Source organism: Rhinolophus hipposideros, assembly GCF_964194185.1.
Source record: "Rhinolophus hipposideros genome assembly, chromosome: 26".
In the NCBI taxonomy this organism is placed as follows: domain Eukaryota; kingdom Metazoa; phylum Chordata; class Mammalia; order Chiroptera; family Rhinolophidae; genus Rhinolophus; species Rhinolophus hipposideros.
In genome coordinates, this window is record NC_138072.1 from 6,989,337 (window position 1) to 7,012,705 (window position 23,369).

Below are 23,369 nucleotides of genomic sequence, written 5' to 3' on the forward strand. Positions count from 1 at the left end.
ATAATTTGTGCAACTTTATCAAAGACAGAAATTTATTGTTAACACATTGGGAAGCTCACTAGCTTCTCTGGAAGGAGGAAGATGAAGGATCAGGAAATCAATAGGGATCAAGGTGGGGACACAGGTCCACAAGAGATTTGTCAGGGCCAAGTCACAAGCCCTTCTACTGAAAAATCTTTCTCAGCCATTGTTTGCTATGTTTGATGTATGAATGTTGATCGCAGTACTATTTGGCATTTGAAATGTTATTATTTATTCATGAAAATTTAAATTGTCTGTCTTATCTTACAATGATATGAATTGCTTAAAGGAAACAACTATTTCCTATGACTACATATGCCCTAACAGAGATAATTTTGGATGGGCTGATTCTGTGTGCTGATCTACATTTTGCGTACAATTAATTGATTTCTTCTCATTAGCTCAGAAAATATAGTTATATATCTATATATCTATATCTATATCCATCTATCTATATCCATCTATCTATCCATCCATCCATCCATCCATCCATCTATCTATCTTTCTATATGTACACACACTCAATGCTTCAATAGTTCTAGGCACAGAGTACAGAATAAGGGAATAATGGAAGCTACATCTGCCCTTGAAATTCATGGATGAATTTCACTGATATCTAAACATCTGGGTACTCAAGAATTACCGGAACTCTAGCTAAAGTTCTTCCCTGTCTCTTATGAAACAGAGACCATTCCCATGAACCACCAGTGAGCCTCTGCACTGAACCTGTGCTTCTATTTCCTCAACTACTTTTGCATTCTGCCTGCCTGAAGATGTCCCCTTCTCTCTATGTGGACTGGCTGTATGACATCATCATTCTCTTTTTTCTTCAAGATGCCACCTATTTAGCAATCATTGTTAATATTTCACTTAATTGTCTTTGGATTCCTTAGATTGTTTCTGGGCTCCTCTCACCAGGTCAGTGGGCTTTTGTGTCCATGACCTCTCTGCAGAGGACAGCCCCCCCAGCTTCAGAGTGACTTCCTCTCCACGTGTACCCAGAGTGGGAGCTTTCATCTAACCTACCACTCCCTTCAGCTGGACATTCTGGGTTCAGGAACAATGAGTGTGTAAATACTAAAGCCTCTTTCTCATATCTCCCTTTGGGGCAGGCTGGACTTTTACTAAAACTATCACCTTAGCTCCTTCTTCTCTTCCGTGCCTACCTTCTTAGCTAGGATTCAAGCTAGTTATGTTGTCCCAATGTGCACCCAGGGATCTGAAGCCTTCTTCACCTGCTGAAAATCTGCTACTGAATTCACATATTTAGTTATTAAGTTGTATTTTCAGATACAGTGTTACCTTTTATTTCTTTCCCATTTCCCCATTCTCTTCTTGAAATATTCAATATTCATCTTTCATTTCATTAAATATAGTAATCTGATTTCATTCATGTAATTGAAGATATTAATCTCTGTTTTCTCATTTGTCTGGATCTTACGTGGTTATATTTTTACTATTATTGTTAATGATAGCTTTTGCTCTTCACTGTAAGCCTAATTATCGACTGCCATTTTAGTATATGAAAATGCACAGAAATAACTGGAAATCAAAAGTAACGTTCCTTTTCCTCAGAGATGCTTAACTTTCCATCTTTACCTACTTAACATTCTGATGTCTTTAAGTACAACTTTTCATGTCTCCAGCTTTTCAAGTTGTACTCAGTGAGATAATTAGTAAAATTCCTAGTCTACAATTAATATAATTTAATCACTCATATTTAATCACTCATATTTATCTAATTATTTGTTTACCTTTTTGTCTTTCACAACCTATCGTGGGTTCCCTAAGGGCAGTGGTCTTTTCTTACCCTTCTTAGATACTCGATACAACATGTGCACATTGTAACTACACCATACTCATGTATTAGGTTGTCAATGGAAGATCTGTGGACTAAAAGCATTGAGAATCAATCAACAAAGGATCTGAGAAATGTGAAAAGCACTCTAGGCAGATAGCAGCATCCAGGATTTAGAAGAGATGTCATACTTACTGCTGCCTGAAAGATTTGGTGGCAAATCCTGCTGCTGCAAATTCACCACCTCTCAAAATTTCTGCAAATATTAAAACTCTTCAAACTCACTTTTTTTATGTGGCATGCATTAAAGCTGTTGCAACGATAAAATGAGCGAATAGTTGCAGACATGAAGTGCTTAGCAAAAGGAATGGCGCCTGAGTGCTCAAACACTGAACTCTTTATTATTGTAATTATTATCACTTGTTATGTGTGCTCTGCTGGAACTCAGTCTGGAGGTGCCAAGGAATATGGGGCGAAGACGAAGGACAAACAGGCCTGGCAGGGCTCGTACCTCTCTGACTTCCATTTTTGAGTTAGCCATGACATCTGTCTTACGATTACATTTCTTGCAATCCTTTCACACACGTCTTATTCTCTAATCACTGACTGGTTTTGGCCTGTTGTTCTGTGCTAACTGCTCCAGCATTCCTCATTGTTTTATTTTATCTTATGTACTGTATTCTAGAAAGGAAAGAGAAATCCAGGAAGATTGCCAGGAGGATATGAAAGACAGTTTGGGGACTAGAATTAATAAGGTTTTAAAGATTTGGTAGGGTATCCGATGGACACTTGTTTTATTAGGGAGACAACTTCATGGATGATGTAGGTGCCTGATCACTGCACTGTACACCTGAAGCTGAAGCTGAATAATAATGAATGTCAACTACAATTTTATATATATTTATATATATATATATATATATATATATATATATATATATATATATATGGTCACAGGATGTGGAGTACAGCATAACGAATAGAGACAGTAGAAATGTAATGCCTGTGTGCGATGTTAAATGGGTAGTAGATTGGGGGGGAGGGGGTTATCACTGTGTGAGGGGTATAAATGTCTACCTATTACATCGTTTTGTACACCTGAAACTAATAAAAAACAAAAGTGCCTTAGATTTCCTAAATGACCTTTTCTATTCATATCCCCTCAAAATTATGAGTAGCTACCATTTCACCTACTGACTGGCAACGCATAAGGAGATACAAGCCACAGTATCCCAAAGAGCACTAAAGCTTTGTAGCAGGCAGATGTTCTTACTGCCCAACAGTCATCCCACATCTGCCTGGCTCACTGTACTTTGGGATATCGCTTGGGGAAACTTCCCTCTCTTGTCTGAAACAAAGCTATTTCAGTGACAGTCATTTCAATCTCACATTCAACAGCAAGGTCTCAATTATAACATACGGCCTCGGGGACCATCATGTAACCCAATTTGGCCATGACTAATTTGAGAGATACTTAGCGGGAATCTGGCAAAGAAAACTCTTCCCTTTCCTCACTGTACTTTTACCGCTGGACCTGAGCAAGAACATTTTAGCCCACAGAAGTTTCTAGCTCCTGACTGCTAAAATCATTTTGAAAGGCAGGCAGGAAAACTGGAAAGAAACTATGATTCTCATAACATTTTCAGCCAGATCAATTCTTATCTAACTTTTGATTTTTCGTTTGTGTAAGCCAAACAATTATCTTTATACTTTAAGCTGGTTGAGATTTTCATAACTTTCTTTGCACGTTTTCAGTAACTTGCAAATGAAATACCTCTGAATGGCACGCATTTTCTGTTCACTTGCTCTATAAATATATGTTTTCCTTAGATTGCAGATTCAGGCCACTGATACAGTTAGCAAGCAGAAACAATGATTTAACAATGCTTAGAACAAGTAGAAATCCCTTTATAATGGTGTCCATCTGTTGAAGGTAACTTAAAGGCTTTTATTGTGTACCTTTTTCCACTGAGGAACTTTGACTTCATTTTTCACGAGACATGTTAACAGGGGCTATTATTTCAACACCTACCTTTGAACGTTATTTGTGCCAGGCCATCACCTTAGCCCTAGGAATATAGTAGTGAACAAGGATCATGGTGGTCCTCCTTGAGTAAGGGAGACCAACACAAAAACAAATAAACACAACATAGTATGACAGATGATGATGTGTGCTATAAAAATAATGTAAGGAAGGCAGAAGGGAGAAGTGGCCATGAAGAGGCATGATTTTAATTGGGTCAAGAAGGCCATGCTAGCTCAGTAGTGTTTGAGTAAAAGATGGCATGTCATGTATGAGCCATTCCCGTGCATGCTCAGATTGTTTTTTTCCTAAAGAAACACCATTATCTTGCTAAGAAGGATATTTCACGTAACACTATTAGTTCTATTTACTCGGATGTTACAAAATGTGCTAGGTATCGACAAGAAATAAATTATGTATGTATTACTCCAAAGAACACTGATAATTTATGAATTTCTGTTAAACCCATTTTAGTCTATTTTATTAAAGTTGAGAGCTGTGACCTATCTAGAGATTGCAGTTAAATTAAGCTAATTAAAGCATGGAAATAGCAAGGGTGCAAATGGCATACATGTAAATTGCTTAATGTGCATTTAAATTAATGAGTAAAGCAAATTTAGAAGTGCCTTGTTTTTATGCAATTAATACAGAGTTGTCTCTTTGATAGTACAGTCAAGTCAAAATTATCACATTCATAAAAAGGGAATGATTTTGAAAACTGACTTTCATGGATTTTTATATTTAGAGATTGAGGATAATTTTAATAGAGTTGCTTTCTTTTGAATTATCCTGGTGTACTGGTGGTTTTCCTTAGGCTTATATGTTATAGAATTTACTTTGTTAAATATTTTATTTTCAGTTAAATCACTTTGTTTTGTTCTTTTTTCTGTCACACACACACACACACACACACAGATATATTACATTTTCTTTATCCATTAATTCATTGGCAGACATGTAGGTTGTTTCCACATCTTGGCTCTTGCAAATAACACTTCCATGAACATGGAAGTGCAGACATCTGTTCAAGATCCAGACTTTGTTTCCTTTGGAGGAATTAAGAGTAGGATTACTAGGTTATGTGGTAGTTCTATATTTAGTTTTTAAGGAACCTCAAACTGTTTTTATAATGGCTGTACCAATTTACATTTCTACCAACAATGTACAAGGTTTCCTTTTCTCCACACCGTCGACAACACTCATCTCTTTTCATTTTGGTAACAGCCATCTTAACAGATGTGAGGTGGTATCTCACTGTAGTTTGACCTTCATTTCCATGGTGATTAGTGATGTTGAACATCTTTTCATATATGTTGGCCGTTTTTACGCTTGCTTTGTATAAGTATCTATTCAGGTCCTTTGCCCATTATGTAATCAGGTTACTCGTGTTTTTGCTATTGAGTTGTATGAGTTCCTTATACTGGGTGTGCCAAAAAAAAATGTATACACATTTTAAGAGATGATATCTTAAAAATGTGTATATCTTTTTTTTTTGGCACCATATGTATATTTTGAATAGTAACCATTTATCAGATATATGGTTTGTAAACATTTTCTCCCAATGTGCAGGCTGCCTTTTCATTTTGGTGACTGTTTTCTCTGCTGTACAGAAGCTTCTTAGTGGATGTAGTCTCACTTGTTTATTTTGTTGCCTGTGCTTTCAGTATCATATCCAAAAATTGTTGCCAAGACCAACGTCAAGAAGCCTTTTCTCTATGCTTTCTTTAAGCAGTTTTATAATTTCAGGTCATACATTGTAGTCGTTAATCCATTTCAAGTTAATTTTTCTATATGTTGTAAGCTAAGGGACAAGTTTCATTATTTTGCCTGTGAATATTCAGTTTCCCCACCCTCATTTATTAAAGAGATGATCCTTTCCCCATTATTCCAAATTGGGGGGGGGGAGTTAAATAGTTCTTGTTTTCAGATATTACATTTAGAAAGCCCTAAAGACTCCACACACACGTAAGAGAAATCTATTAGAACTGATATGAATTAAGTAAAAGTGCAGGATACAAAATCAACATACAAAACTTCAGTTACATTTCAATACACTAAAAACAAACTATCAAAAAAATTAAGAAAAAAAACAACCTCATACTAGCATCAAAAATAATTACATACTGAGGAATACATTTAACCAAAGAGATGAAAGATGTGTGCATTGAAAACTACAAGACTTTGAGGAAATAAATTGAAGAAGACACAGATAGAAAGACAGCCAGTGTTCATGGATCAGAAGAACGGATATTGTTACAATGTCCATACTACCCAAAGCAATTTACAGATTCAAGGCAAACCCCATCAATATTCTAAGGGCATTTGTCACAGAAATACAACAACAACAACAACAACAAAATCCTATAATTGTTATGGAAATGCAAATGACCCTGAATTGCCAAAGCAATCTCGATAGCGAAGAACAAAGCTAGAAACATCACATTTCCTGAACTCAAACTACACATTCAGAGTTTAGCTAAGCTACTCCATGGTATTACTGCCTTGGCTTCCATTTTATTTGTCCAAACAGCCTTAAATGGACACTAATCCCCTCATACCAGCACATGTCCTGGATAACAGCCTGCAGAGTCACAAGCAAATGTGAGTTTCTGACATGACTTCCTCAACAGCCCTTGTGATCAACAGTCTCCTCTCCCTCCCACGGCCTTCCACATATGTATTCCTTAGATAAGACCGCCCCTGCCCCCATGCAGCTTACCAAAATCCTGCTCTTTGGTTTGAACTGACCAATCTGGCTTTAGCCCCAGAATTCCAAAGCACTGCTGCCATGGGTGCTAATGAAGGTGTGTGCCCCAGGTCCTGCCTCTCTCTGTCTGTGCTTTCCCAGGGCTGAAAGCATGCTGAGTCCTTATCCCAGGACCTATGGGTAATACACTTCTGTATTCCAATTCCTCTTGTGGTCTATTGTTGAACCACTGCTCACATTCCAGCAACCCACACTCCACACAGTGTGTTAAATTGACAAATTCATACCAGTATATTACAAAGCTGTATCAATCAAAACAGTATAGTACTGGCATAGAAATAGACAGCCTGATGGAACAGACCAGAAAGCGTAGAGATAAACTCATGCATATGCAGTCAACTAATCTTTAACAAGGGTGCCGAGAATATTAGTAGAATATTTGAATTAAAGAAAATAACCTAGGTAGACAACATTAGATGAAAGATTGCTGAAATCAGAGACTTTTTAAATTAGTTTTTAATCTATATTCTTATACATCTTTGAATTTTCATTATAAAACAAAACAAACCCCCCCCCAAATATTCAAGCCTACGTGATTCCCATGTTCTTTATCATGAACCTCTTGAAAAATAACATGTTCTCAATCCATGTCTAAATCTCAAACACCTTAAAAACCTTCCCTTCCCAAACCATCATCCAAACTTTACTGACTTAAGCTAAAAAATTAGATTTAAAAAGAACTTTCTTTTTTATCAATCTTTCACCATTTTTAAAAAAGATGCACAAAATGGCTTTTGTATATTCTGAAATTCAATAATCCTTATATTACTATGTAAGGTAGCCCCGGCTATGACTCCTGTAAAGATTGCTGGGTCATTACAACATCCATCTTTGATTTCTCTAATAGATTTACTAATAGGCCAGATTTACAAATCAGAGGGACATTAGCTTATCCATTTATTAAGAACTTAGCTGTCATTATTACAGTTTAATAAACAAGGGGATATGCCTGAAAAAAGTAACTTTTAGGTCAACGGGTTTGAGAGTGATGAGCCTGCGGTTTATACCAAGATGGGTCACTCTGAACCTCATTAAGATCCTATCGGACTTCAGCATCATCGTCTAGAAATTCAAAGTAGAAGTGAGAATTTTGTCACTGCTAAGCAAACCCTACATTAACATGAATCTTGGTTTGACGCAACCAGGAAAACTCATGAGAAGATTATGGAACATCCATGCTTAATTATCAGAAAAGGCATTACATACACACATACTTAGAATAGCACCTAGAAGACACTGCTTGAATTTTAACTAAATAGCCTGGGAATAAAAATAGTCCCAAATCTATCGCAGACACGGGTCATTTCACAGTAGATTAGGGAAGTGTTTGACAAAGTTCGAACACTTTTGTTCTTTTGAAACTATGTTATAGAACTTGTCACCTGACTTCTGAACACTTCTAAAATATATATTTAAATTTAAACACTAAAACGTATACATATTTATGGCACCAGTATTGTTAATTACATCAAACAAATAAATAAATAAATAAATAAATAAATAAATAAATAAATAAATAAATTTCTTCTAACCATAGCACCCAGGAAAACATACCACATTAAGATATGAACATTTAAATATATATCCTTCTAGTAATTATATCCATACTTATAAGTCATATTTTTAAATCACCAAGATGGAGGAGATCAATACAATTCTCCATGTTATTACTGATTCCAGGATTGCTAGAGCAGAAAATGTTATCAAAGTGGGAAAATATATTTGAATAGTAAAGCACATGCATTAAAAAAATAAAATAAAGCATGATTGATATGGAAGCATAAATCTTAAACAATGGTCAGGTGAGTCCTAAATTTCAAATACTTTGCCGGGTGATTAAAATTTCACTTGACAAGCTTCCACAGCACCTAGTAAAAGCCACCGAAAATGGAAAGTAGACACACTTCCCCCTTTCTATCTCAATTTGGGAAAATGCATTTGAGTGAAATGTAGAAATGAAGAAACCTCACAAACCTGCTTGTAATGCAGAGAACGAGTAAAAATACAAAGGGTAGAACCTCAAGAGGTACAAGGCATTTCAAATTCAATGCATTGTCTTCAAGTGTGGAAAATGACCAGCTTAACCCACTTGTCCTCAAAGCTTACCTTACATCTTATAAAAATTCCGAAATTTATCATATGGAAAAAGAACTTCCTTTTCTCACAGCATTTTATCCCAAAATCCTCTTAGTTCCTCCCTTAAAAAATCTGTAAAACTCGTTTACTAAACCAGTCATATCTTCAATAATTATTAGCAGATGTTTCATTTCTAAAAAAAAAGACTGGAGTCCTCAAAAAGACACACTGTGTCCATTTCATAGTAGCAAGAAAAGTGTCAGTTGTCCAAATATATTATGTGGTTTTTGTCTTGTTTTTACCTTATATAAATCATTGATATCTAAAAAGTGTACATTTAAGACGTTTTATATATGCATTTTAGTAGAGAGATTCCAAATTTTAGTTATGATACTATATAGTTTTCACAAAAACACAATTATATTTTAATCTCACTTGATTTTCATACCAGTATAACCTGGTGAAGCAAGCAGCTATTTTATCCTCTTGAATACAGTTAACATAATGATAACCGAAAAAGGTTTATGTAACTTAACCAAGTGAAACACCTTGTAAACAGTGGGACAAAAGCATAAAAGTGTTTTTCATGTTGCTATTCTTAATGGTACTCCTTGTAGACACTTGGGTAAAGGAAAAAAGAATTAAATTTGGCCAAAACAAAGGTTAAAAAAATACAGCCATGGAAGGTATGATGGACATACTGTAACTACCATTTTATGTCCTTACCACTTCTTATATAAATGCCTCTCAGGCAAAAATACAGAGGGTATATCTTTAGTTAAGTATTTCAAAAATATATTTGTGTTTTTAAAAAGCTGAATATTAAAAAAAAAAAGTGAGATAATTACCTTTAAAGTCAAGTACCTACATCTGTGACATATTGATCTGTGGCAATAAACTACATGTCAAAATTAATTTATACATTTTATTAAATATTCTAGATGTAACACAGGGTCTCAAGAGACTTCATGCCATTTGAAAAGTGCATGGCTGAGTAATAACATGGCAGACTTACTACTTGCAGACCAGTACACACAAAAATCGGTAAGGTGGAAAATGATGAGTTATTGAGACATTCATCAGGTGAGGGTTCTTTGTAAATAAAACAAGGTAACTGCCGTGAGAGGAGGGAGAAAATCCATGGGCATCAGCAGGCAACTCAGCTTGCACAGGGGGTTGCCGTAAAGGGCTTGTCGTCTCAGCATTTCTCCTTCCTGTGGAAAGAGACCTATTCTTGAATTAAAGCTGGCTAAACAGATAAAGGTTGAACTTTTCAACTGCATAGCAGGTAGAGGAATGGCTCCCTGTTTTACTGAAACAAGCAGTAAAAGTTTTACTACATAGCACCGATTGGGCTTTTCAGCATTAAATACCAGCAAGTCTATTGTGTAGCTGTCTGCAATATAAATTAGGACTGGAAAGGTAAATAGTCATCTAAAATGGTTCACATGAAGAGAGAGAAGGAAGGGGTAGCAAAGCACCTGGTTTTACTGAGTGGGATGTCTGACTTTTTGATATTTCAACTTTCATGTGGCAAAGGCGCTCTAAGTTCCAGGAATGGAAAAGAAGGGTTCGATGAAAATGAGAAAAGTTGGAGCTTGTAAGGCTGGACCAGATGTGCAAAATCATTCGTTTTATCCCAGTGACAGAATTTTATGGAAAACAATAAAAGCTACATAAAAGAATGCTGATAGCATCACTTTACTCTCCATAGCATTAGTTTGAAGTATATGAGAGTGAATATGCACCAGGGAGAAGAAATCATGCAGGATTTCTTTTTTTTTTTTTTTTTTAACCATTAAGTTAATGGAGCTGATAAATGGAATTGTAACAATGACACTAAGTGACAGTCTTGTCCCTCTCTAATCTGCTGTTTCATTCTAGTTACTTCAACCTTGACTTTCTAATGTGTGTAGCTATTACATTTAATAGTTGTGTATGGAGTTTTTCGGTGATTCCAAAGAATAATAAAAGAAATGCCACTTTGCTCGGAGTAAAGAAAGTTAAAACACATTAGTGAAATTTCAGGTCTGTAACTATATGTAACTATTAAAATGTATTTAATGTAAAATCAATTTTATTTTTCAGACTGAAGATCAGAAAAAAATGGTGCCATGCACCCAAGGAAGGGGACTTCCTTCTTCCTGTATTTAAAGAACTAGAGTTCACACAACCTTTTTATGAAGTGATAATTAGAACAGAGACATGAATTAACAAAGAAAATAAGCCATTTAAAGATTTTGCAGAAGTTTCAGTCAGAGAAAATCTTGAGAACAATGGCCCCCAGGCAAGAAGGATCCAGTAGCTATTTAATGAATTTGGGCAGTGACATTTCAACAGTTTCAGTTTGGCTCAAAGATTGTTATTTCTTTCAGGCGGTAATCTTTCCTCATGTTCCAAAACCACACAGGCTGAGCCAAAGCAGCTGTACAAATCCTTGTCCATTAGCTCACCATTTAACAATATCTTCCAAGGTACTAAACTTCATTTATGACCTTTTTGTTGCCAAAAAATATTTACCTCTTTAAGGATTTCTTGGCAAAAATTGATGCATTTTTCCCATGAAATTAACCTAACAAACCAGAATCTAGTAAAAAAAAAAAAATGTAAGTGCCTCACAAGCCTATCATTTATCTGAATTCTATAGGTAACATCCCAAATAAAGGTTCCTAGAACTTTTTGGAAGCTCACAAATTACTGAAGTGTAAAACCTATTATAAAAGTTAGAATGGAAATTGTAGTTTAAAATGATTAAAGCATTTGTGTGTCTTCTCTCCCTCACTACCTCATCAAAGAGCACCAAGCCTCAAAGAGGTATATAAGTTGTATATAAAAAGTATGCAAAAGGTAAGGAGGTACATGAAAAGAAAAGAAGCATTCACAACAGGCATTATTGAACTTATTTTGCCATCATTAAAACAGTCATGAGAAAGATACCCAACAAAGACACATGCATTTTTCACTTTTATCAACCTTGTATCTTGAAAAGTAATGCATTTCCTTCAACAATTACTTTACTTTCTGTATCTTACAGTCACCATATGAAGTGCTTTGGTGTTTTTGCTTGTTTGTTTGTTTGTGGAAGTGTGTGTGTGTGTGTTGTTCATTTCACTAGTTTCTACATGTTTTTTTTTTGTTTTTTGTTTTTTGTTTTTTGTGTTTTTTTTTCTGGCCTGCCTTTACTACATTCTGACCATTAAAATTTCCTTGGCAAACTTCAGCTACCATCTTGGAAAATCACCCAACACACAGCAGCAAAGCCTCCAGAGGCCAGATCCTGGCCACCAACAGTGTTCTTTTAAAACACATTTTATTTTTCAACTTGAAATGAAGGTCAGCTAATGTACTTGCAAAATTGTCATTACCTCCTTTGCTCCTCAATTGGAATGGTATGGTCAGATTTACATAAATTATAGTTTGTGTGATTTTCACATGTTTGGGATTAAATCTGTAATTGTGACATCTGTATTCTGTTTGTCTCATATCGTCTTTGTTCTCCTTTGTCCTCTACCTTCTGTTGAATAAGCTGACTAATGTTTTGTGATTTCATTTTATCTTCTTTGTTGCCTCTCGCCGTTAACTGTGTTTCATTTTAGAGGTTGCATATGGGTTACATTATCGCAGTTTAATTTATCATAATCTATCTTTAACTAATAGAGTATGTCACATTAATTATAAGAATCTTCCAACAATATAGCATCATTTGTCCTTTCCTAGCCTTGGTGCTTGTGTTGTAAGATAATTTATTTATATATATATATATATATATATATATATATATATACACATATATATATATACATATATACATACACATATATATACATATATATGAAAAATACCATAATGTATTGCTTTTATATTAGCTTTAATCAGTGCATTATAATAAACAAGTATTTTTATTCCCCCAAAGTTACTGGTTTCAGTGTTTTTCATCCCAGTTGGTGTCATTTTCCTTCTGCTTGATGGTTTTCATTTACTATATTTTTTCTTTTTTTCTTTTCTGGTACAGGTCAGTTGCTTGTTGTTTCTTTCTGCTGTTGTATGTCTGAAACAAAGCTCTGACTTCTCCTTCATTTTTGAAAGGTATTTTTACTGAAGACATGACTCTTAAGTTACAGGTTTTGCTTTTCTTTTCAGTACTTCGCCATGTTGTTCCTGTCTCCTGACTTACGCTGTTTCCCATGAGAAGTTTCAGTGAGAATGAGAAGACTTCTGATCTCGTAAGTCTGTATGCAGTGTGCGTGTGTGACCTTGGGGCTGGTGCGGTTGTCCTATGAGCTATTCCTCACACTCAGTGCATCCCAGCCCATCCTCTCCCACCCCTCCATCTTACCCCCATACACCCCAAACCACAAAGTGCATCTGCAGTTTGTCAGAGAAGCCTACATACTACACACGTATGATTCCAACTATATGACATTCTGGTAAAAGTAGAATTATGGAGAGAGTAAAAAGATGACTAGTTGCCAGGGGTTGGGGTGGGGGTGGAGCAGGAGATGGTTAGCTGAAGTCCAAAGGATGTTTATGGCAGTGAAAGTGCTCTGCATGATGACATAAGGATGAACACATGTGACTATGCATTTCTCCAAATTCATAGTGTGTACAATAGCAAGAAAGAGCCCTACTTCAAACTCTAGACTTTGGGTGATTTTGAAGTGTCAATGTAAGTTCATCCATTTTAGAAAATGTATCACTGCGGTGAGTGGGGCATTTTGATAACCATGGATACTTAGGGTATCTGTTGGCAGAGGGTATATGAGGAGTCTCTGTCTTCCTTCAGTTTTGCTGTGAACCTAAAACTGCTCTAAACAATTAGTCTTAAAAAAAAAAATAAAAAAAAAAAACACAAATACTGACCAACACAGCCTTACTATTTCCCTACCCTTCAGACAGATCATTTCTTATCTCAAGACCTGTGACCTCCCTTTCACGGTGGCCCATACAGAATCCACACTGAGGGTCCCTCGCTGCTCTTTTCTCAGAGTATTTTCTTGTAATTGCAAATTACGTCTATGCCACTTTGAGATGTAAAGCTTCTAACAGGCCCCTTGCCAGTTTTATAACTCTGGACTGTCCTTCTCTAGGACCTAAAAACAATTCCTTTGAAATGTCATTATCTAGGATGCTAATGTCTCTGTCTCCTGGTCACTGAGAGACAAGGGCCTAATCATTGTGTGTGGAGCTCAAAGTGGAACACTACCTCCTGTCAGGAAGACAGGAGAAAGTTTATTTCTCCTTTGGGTGTGGCCAGTTAGTGAATATGGATTCCCCCAACGCTGCTCTTAAAAATTACCCCACCCCCATTTTGTAAGGAGTTGGGTTCAGACTGTGTTACATTCTCTCTTGTCTGTCAAAAGAGCCTCCAATAAAATCATTCCCTGTTTCACTCTGTCTGGTACAGTTTTTGCTTTGACAATACTTAGTGTCTTTTGTTTTTTTCTAAAATGACAGATTTAAGAAAGAAATGTAGGATGGAATAAGCAGATGAATAATACTGATTAGAAATAAATGGTATTAGAATGGATATCTCTTTTGTTTTCTTCAAACTGCCCTTCAGCTCACTCCATGCAAGTTTTATTTCTAAAACGAGATATAATAGCTTTAAAAAGTTGAAAGAACAGACATTGTTCTCTGTCTCACAGTGATTGTAGCACAGTGGTGGTGTTCATTTTAATACTTCTGATTTAATGCATAATCATTGGAATTTGCCCTGCGTATAAAGAAAATATCTCAACTAAAATCAATAATAGCAGTTTTGAAAATCATTTTCTATTGATGAGATTCTGCTTCCAGAATAAGACTTCACCCACAATTTGAAACTTTAGAGTAACATGAAAACAGTTCACAATTACTGTAATTTAGAATTTAACTCACATTCAAATTGAAATGGGCGGAAAAATACATCACTGTATGAAACTGCTCTCACTGTATGTGTTTTGAAGCGACTTATAAAATGTAAAATCACTGCGCTAGTCACAGCAAAACACTTCCCCAAATGTCATATTAAACTCATTACTGGGAGAATGACAAGGCTTTCCGACATGATTGTTTTTTCCTCAGAATAAAGGCACAAATTGTCAGTGTTCCTGAACTTAAAATGTGATTGGAGTTAGATGACTTAGTTCTGTTGAATATCTATGTCAAATGGTTATGTTTAAAAAGGTACCTCTGAGAGTATGCTTTATTTCAATTTTCACCTGTACTAAGCAGACTAAATTTTACTTTGAGTATCCTGTTAACTTTCTTGATATCAAAGTTGCCGTATAGTTACATGTTAAAGAAAAGGTGGACACAATATTTTTTTATTAATTAACAATGTTTTGGCTTTCTCTTTGAGTCTTTGCTATTTACTTGTATTATAGTGATATACCCTTCATCATTCCTGTTCCTATTTATTTTTTGTCTTGCTTTTAGAATGCAATCATGTGTTTTTCTCTGTTAATGAAATGGTTGGTAGCAAACAAAATTGATGAGTATTTCATTAAAAATAGCTATATCAAACAGAGCTTTAAGTAAATTATAAGAGACTATTCACAATAGACAGGTGTTATCTTTTCTCAGCTATATCTGTAAATATTACGCTTACATAAAAACAATTTTCTTATCTTAACACATCACATTATTGATATGTATAAGATGTTTCAGGCAAAAGACATAAGCATTTAGAAGTGTGGGAGGGAAATAGCATTTTAGTCTAGAAAGTTAGGCTTTCAAAGATGTCGTGCATATAATTTTAATTTCTGTTCAATAACTCTCAAGTGACTAGCTATGTTAATTTTCTTTTCCTTGCCCTCCCCCCACCATTCCCTTTAGAAATGACTCTACCACTTCATAGAAAATGACCTTGCTCAGGCTATTTAATGACACTGACATTTTTCAAACTTCACTTTATTTGGCTTCTTTAGCAGCACTCAAAATATTAATCCAACCTCTAGTTCTTGAAATGCTCTTTGCATTCAGTTCCTCACAGTACATGCTGCAGGCACTTTTTGTATTTTAGTAGTTTATCCTAAACTACGTTCTTTGCTGAGCCAAACTCTCCTGCCATAAATGGATGTTGAAGGTCCTGAGGCCTGACAGCTTTTTCTACTCTTCCTCTTCGCCTTCTCCCTAGTCCATTGGCTCCCAAATACAGGAAACATCAAAGTTACCTGGGAATACGTGAAAATCTGTACTTTTTGAGACACCTCTCTACAGATGTACTACTAAAATGACAACGTGGACAGTAGCTCTTGTGGGGACAGAGTCCTGCCAGAGTAATAGAAAATCCAGGCCCTAGTCCTCAGCTTCGCAGAAATGACCAGGGAAGGAAGCATGCCCAGAATTTTACCTAACCCAGGATAAAGACAAATTTGAACTTGAAAACTTCTTCCGAGACTTGGTTTAATAAACGGGACTTTAAGAATTTCCAGTTTGCTTCACAGTAAAGATATTTTACTAGATCTAAATTCTGTATATAAACACACACACACACACACACACACACACACTTTTTTGTTATGCTAGAAAAAAAAATGCAATGCCAAGTCATTCTGAGCTGTCTCTATTCTGAAGAATAGAGACAATAAATGTTTACATGTATTGCATGTAGAAAAACACGTCTTCCTTGATGAGGATCCTTCGTATGTTTATTTTGATATCCGTACTATTTATTTTGCGGAGTATATTTATTTCTGTAGGAGTGTACTGTGACAATATTCTCACACGGCTGTGACCAAGTCATAAGGGGTCCCTTCACCTCACCCTGTCCCAGGGGCTGCCATGTAACAAACACGTAAGAAATTTGTACCACAAAACTCACACTGAACTACCCTGATGGAGATACCCATGTCATTAATTGTGGAGGACACAAGGAATGGGAAATCTACTTTGGTTTTAGAAACACGGACTCCATTCCCACGTGCGCAATACGTGGTCAGAACATTCTCATAACCACCACACACAGCTACCACATATGGGATTCTTCTTTGCTTATTCTACGCTACCTGTATATCACCTTGGTCTCCTCACAACAACATCTTATTCAGAGAGCAAACTTCACCTTCAATATCTTTTTCCAGCATATGCAGTTATTTGCTTAATTTAAAAGACTTAACATTTAGATTATTGATAATTCATGATCATTGATATTCTGTCAGTGGCCAAATTGTTAATTAACCTAGTTACGTATGTATGCTATGAGATTGGATGGAAGAGTTTTAATTTATAATATACATAATTCTTACATTCCATAAATTTATAATATATCCCATCATCAAGGATATCGGATGATAATTATCTCCCTAATAAAAGGCTTTCTTTAGACATGATCACAAATTTAACAGAAACACTGCTGATAAAATGATTTACATTTTTTCTATTCACACCAGGATCATCAGCAAATCATTTATATAATGGTATTCATTTATATGTGAAAAAGTTATAGTTATGACTTAGCCATATCACAAATGTTTCTTATTCTAATAAACTCAATGGAAATTAGCACTAAGAGACTCTTGCTTCCTAACAATAAAAGGATTGGTGAGACTTGCGATCCTTTCTTGACGCTACAAAATATCCAGATATGTCAGCTGTTTTTGTTTTTTGTTTTAAGAGAGTTTTGGAAAAACAATCCTCTTCGTCGATTGTGAAACACATGAAATATGTTGAGTGGTGTTTTCAACACTGCCCTAGAATAACAGAGAGAACCTATATCAAAAAGCTAAGGACTAATGATGTAAGAAATCAAAGGAGATAAAATGCCTCAGTGAGCCAATGATGTCCCTTGCCAGTGGTTTCAGGACTTTCATTGGTCAACTGAAAATGCACTGTAATGAAGATTTCTTTCAGCCCAATGAAAAAATAAAACTTTTTTTTTTTAAAAAAGAAAAGAAAAAACATCTAGTTTACTTCATTTTACATGAGTTTCTTTACTACCTTACTCCTCTTTTCTCTCATAGGGAAAAGCGTTCAAACTTCTTTTCCTTTATGATATTATGAAAATAATGTTTTTTTTTCTTATTTTTAGGTTTCAGCATGTAATTATCTTATGACCTGATTAAGTTTTTGTACATTCAACTACAGAGCTATTATTTTCCTTTACAATGTTCTAAATGTGTCTAACACCATTATAACTAAGAGGGACCCTTAATAATGTCAGTCTGTTTATATATCAGTATCTTCACCTTTTGACATAACCTGTGAAATATCTATTTAAAAATGAGTACCATGTATTATTTATAACAGCATGAATATATTAGAGATTGTACTTGCTTAAGTGTTAACAGTTTAATGAGTAGATAAAGAAGCTAAAAATGGTAAGACGATTTTTGATTAAAATTTTGTAGTACTCTTAAAGGTAAAGAAGAAGACATTTTTATTTTTAAAATTGTGACATTTGTGTGATAAACTGATTATTTTAAAATAATTATTATGTATATTTCTATAAGGATTTGTTCTCCAAGGAGAACATATATACATGGAGTGGTCATTTGAATTTCTAAACTACTTTAAATTATTTTAGTGAGAAATTAAACCTTTGTCTGAGACATTTGTGGGATAATTCATGTTAAGTTACAAAACTATTATTGATAATGGGCATAATATTATGATGCTAGCCTGAGCAAAAGGTAGATAGACAATTAGCTTTGCAAGAGTTTTATTTATTAAAATAGGATTTATTTTTTCAAAACTCCTGTGGGAAGGCTGCTATCATCTTTTTTTCTATTTTTAGTAGTGATTTTTGATATATTTCTATATCTATATTTGTTTAGGTAATGAAACAATATCAAATATTAATTATTAATAATTTTTAGGACTCCTTTCTGCCAGATTAGAGGCTAAACGCTAGATATAAAATCTCACAATTAATCATCCATACACACATCCCTATACTATAGACAATGTAGGATATATTACCATCTCTGTTTCACAGACAAGCAAGGTGAGTTTGAAATTATAACTTCAGCAAGGTAACACAGCTATTAACTGATAAACTTCAGAAGTTGAAATAAGGTCAACTAAACTCCACAAACTACTGTCTTTCCTCTTTGCTCATTTGCTTATGTTAGTTTATGTTTCTCATTGTTATAAACTAAGGTATAAGTGCATAAACATCTGTCATGCTTTTCGCTCTCTAGTTAGTTTTCCAAAGTTTCCATATTCTCTAAAGTAAAACTTCTCCTCTGTTTCTTGAGTCTAATTCCACTAGAACAAAGAATCTCGGGCAGCCTAACACTGATGTCACTGTGCCCTCAAGATAGTGGCAATTCTGTTCGTGTATTCTAACAGCACAATTGGAAGTTAGAAGTGTGCCTCACTCTGATCTACCTTCAAACCAAATATATCTGTACATTCACTGGAAACAGCAAAATAAGTTAGGAGGAAAATCCTCCTAAAAACTTTCACAAGTGGTTCCAACATTTAAACTGAATGAATGAGCCTATGGTTGGAGCTTCCCAAAAAAGTTTCCCTGAAATGAGTTATAAAATTATTATAAAGGTACTTCAGAAACAGGATATGAGAGTTCTTTGCGTCTACCTCTCGGATAAACATATTACAAAATACTGGGAGTGCCATATACAAGTGGACATTTGGTCAACATTGTTCAAGCAGCCATTTGCCATAATCAGAAGTGTCTGGACACTGATGGTAACCACTTTGAGCACTTCTTGTCATTGCAGAAGGCAAATGTGACTTGTATTCATCTTTTGTTGTCAGTATATTTTGAGCATTATAACTTTAATACAGTTTTCCCTTCTAAAATGTGTATGCATTTTTTGGCACTCTCTGGATATTCCCTTTCCAACAAAAGAGGATTTTAAAATACCCCTTAATGGGTTTGTTCCCTCAGTTGTGTTCTTTTTGACAGTAAAGCTAAAACAGAAAACAATAGACTTCCAGAAACATACTGTATGTTTTACTATATATTTTACTTCCAACATGAGTGAACTATCTCAATATGTCCAGGCAAACACACCAGCATTTTCTCTTGGCAATGCTGGGCTTAAATCTTTTTATCCACTGCAAGCTGTTTAATAGCAAAAGACTGCATTTTGATGCTAGCAACATGATGCTATTACTCAGCCCTCTTCCTTTCCAATCCCTGGGGTCTTTCTTCATGAAAACTGAAATCACAGAGTCATTGTTCTTAAATACAGGCAACTCAAAGAGCTCAAGATGACTCGACACTACTTTTCTAGATAAAACCTAAACTTTTTGAAACATAAGGTTTAATGCATGTTTACAACCTCAATGATAAAATTAGCCTTTCCTACTATTCCAATCATGGAGAAAAATAAAATTATAGAAAGATAAATATAAAAGAAAATAATATATTCACTATAATTGAACTTATTAGTTTCAGGAAAAAACAGTTCAAGTCTCCTGTCTGTAAATATGAGGAACGGAAAATGACATACAACCCCACCAAAGGCTAGTTAACTGTCACTAGAAGAAGGGAAACATAGGAACAGAAAATCGCAGTTGAACCCAAATGAGGATGGCTTAGACGTCTAACAATTTTCAGAAAGAGTCTAAAAACCATCCTTTGCTTTCTCAGAATCTCTGAAAACGTTACTGTTCATGGCAGGGCTAGATTTGTGGTTTGCTTTCTTTCGATTTTAATCCAGCTGTCTTCCCCTAGACAGTGGTATAAAGCTGGTGGAGTGTTAGAATTCATATAACGAATAAGCATTAGTGTGTGTTATGTGCAGGCACTTTACAAGGATTATCAAATTTAATTCAATAACTGCATGAACCCAATTTGATTAGGATCACACAGCCAGTAAGCAGAGGACTGTTAGAGCATCTCATGGTCGCTTACACCACATGCAGCTCTGGATATAGCCCCTTAAATATATCATCAAGGTCAGAATTAGGACAGTGAGCATGGCAGACGGCATGGTTCTCGCTGCAAACCATGCCTACTTCTCATTGTACAAGGTTGCCCTACTTTATAAACTTACTATGTGTCCAAGTAGGCTGAATAATTTGAACACAGCTCTTGTGAAATATTTTAGCTACATAAACAGGTTATAACGCATACAATGAAAGCAATCCCATGTCATTTTGTCCAAGATTTGGTCTTGAAATCAAGCCATGTGAGTTTGAAAGCTGAAAAATGGTTGAATTCATCTGCAACCCGATAATGTGAAACAAAAGGTGAAATTTTCTTTAATCCTGGGATCTAGCCTCATGTTCACAATCACCTAAAACAACTGTTTGTAATTTCAAAAGCAGAGAAGGGCCTATAAACACAATCAGACTGAACTCAGTGGTGACGTACTTTTACCAAAACGTTGAGACGCCCCTGGGATCACCAAGAACGTTGACCTGAGAGATTCCTGGAACAGGAATCATTTGGTTTGGTAGGGATACACAGCAGGGAAGTCGTTTTCAAAGATAACCGAGTAGACGTGAATTGAGTGTAATCCCTGGGCTGCATATAGTCCAGATAAACTACTACTGTTTTAATTACCTGTTATATAAAGACACTTACAAAAATTACTTCCTCTGGTTAGCTCATTAAAAATGCATCTCTCATATATTAACTTTAGCAGGGGCAAGAAACCAGAATGTCCACTGAATGTGAAGAGAAGGAAATTCATCTATGTTATCCATTCATTAACTACTTGAAATGTATTTTTAATTGTATTTTGCAGTTTGATCTGAATATCAGTAGTTTTTTTTTTCTTTTTAAGAAAAAAAGAGGCCACAAACATGACAAAGAACAAACGTCAAGAAAATATGTTTCCATATCTTAAATTCTTCCTTTTAGAAGTATCCGAAAAACTTCTCTTGTTAAGTTTTTGTCAGGCTTTTCTTCTTCTTTCCATACCTCCCTTTTTCTACTAGGGGATTTTTGTGTGTTTGTGTGTGTGTGTGGTGTATGTAGGGGGGGGGGTTGTTATTGCTTTATGTTGTTGTTGTTGTTGTTTGTTTTATTTTATTTTGTATCTGCCCAGACATCAATAATGTGCTGTAACCAACAAGTCAGTCCATCGTCCTGTAGTCTGTAAGCTACTTACTTAACCTGACTATTTCAGAGAGAAAACCAATCTATATAATATCATTGTTTGCATTTTATTTTCTTCAGTGACACATGAACAATTTCTCCATCATTGGAGAAACAAATTATTCTTATTCTCAAACACCTTTCAACCTAGTTGGGGAAATAGACCGTGAACATATGTACCTGTAGACTATTACTGTTAGTCTAGCTTTTGTTTTAAAGCAGGATATTAGTTATTTTGTAATACAGTACTCTGAGAGTTAAAGGCAAAAAAAAAGATAGTCAATATCAGAGAAATATAAACTCCTTTAAAATATAACAGGAAGTAGATAACAGATGCTAGTAGAGTTTACTTCTTTCATTCAAAAAACTTTAACTCAGCTTGAGACACGTGCCAGACTCCATCCATTTAAGGTTCCAGGAAAACACATAAAGCTCAAAAAGACAGACACAGGCCCTGCTCTCTTGAAACTTATAAGTTGCTAAGAGTCAAAGCATGATTTACATGCATATAACTTAGAAAACAAGAACACAGCAATGATGATAAAAATACATTATTTGGACAATAATATTAATAATAATAAAGTTATGTTGTACTTCCTAAATTGGACATACGGCAATTAGGAGAAAACATTGAAGGAGATTTTTAAAAAGCTTAAACCATACCTTTTTCCCCATAGGCATTGGGGAAGTATTGATGGTTTACAGAGTATGAATATCAAATACATTTTGAGGAAAAATGAGCAGCCTATAGGATGGAAACAGGAAAGACTGAAAAGTAAGAGAACAGTCTGGGGTACTTGGTGACTAACTTCTATAGAGGGGCTACCTCTGAACAGAAAGAAAAGGATAACACTTTGAATAACAAGAGGGAAAATAGCATTTATTGATGATCTTGTATGTTTCATGTGTGAACTTACTTAATCCTCATAAAACCATTTTATTGCATTTTAAACCATAAATAAATAAACTGAACAAGTTTACAATTTTTTTTCTTAAAGAGAAACGAAATTCAAATTTGGTTTCTTTGAGTAAAACATGCATGAGTAGGGATAGCAAATCAGTACATGAAGAGATAATTAGGGAAATACAAATTAAAACCATTAGGAGATAACACTGTATACTCAGTGTATGGAAGGAAAGAAAGAAAGAAGGAAAGAAGGAAGAAGGAAGGAAGGAAGGAAGGAAGGAAGGAAGGAAGGAAGGAAGGAAGGAAGGAAGGAAGGAAGGAAAAAAGGAAGGAAGGAAGGAAGGAAAGAAAGAAGAAAGGAAAGAAAAAAGGAAAGAAGGAAGGAAGGAAGGGAAGAAGGGGGAGAGGGAGGGAGGAAATACAGTGTAAATGCTAATTGTTAGGGACCTTTGGATGGTTCCAGAGCTCTCATGCACTCTTGGTGGCAATACAAAGTAGAACAGTTATTTTGAGAAATGATTAGGCAGTTTCTTATAAAGTTAAGTACAGTCTTACCATATGACCCAGCAATCCAATACTCGTAAGTATTTGCCCAAGAGGAAAAAGAAAAAAAATAAGACAACTTACGTTTTCACAAAAAAAACTTTATGCCAATAACTATAGCAGGTTTATTCATAATTGCCCAAACCTGAATACTAAGAAAATATCTAGGAACTTGTGAATGTACAAACTGTGGCTAATCTACATAGTAGAACAGTACTCAGAAAAAAAAAAAGAAAG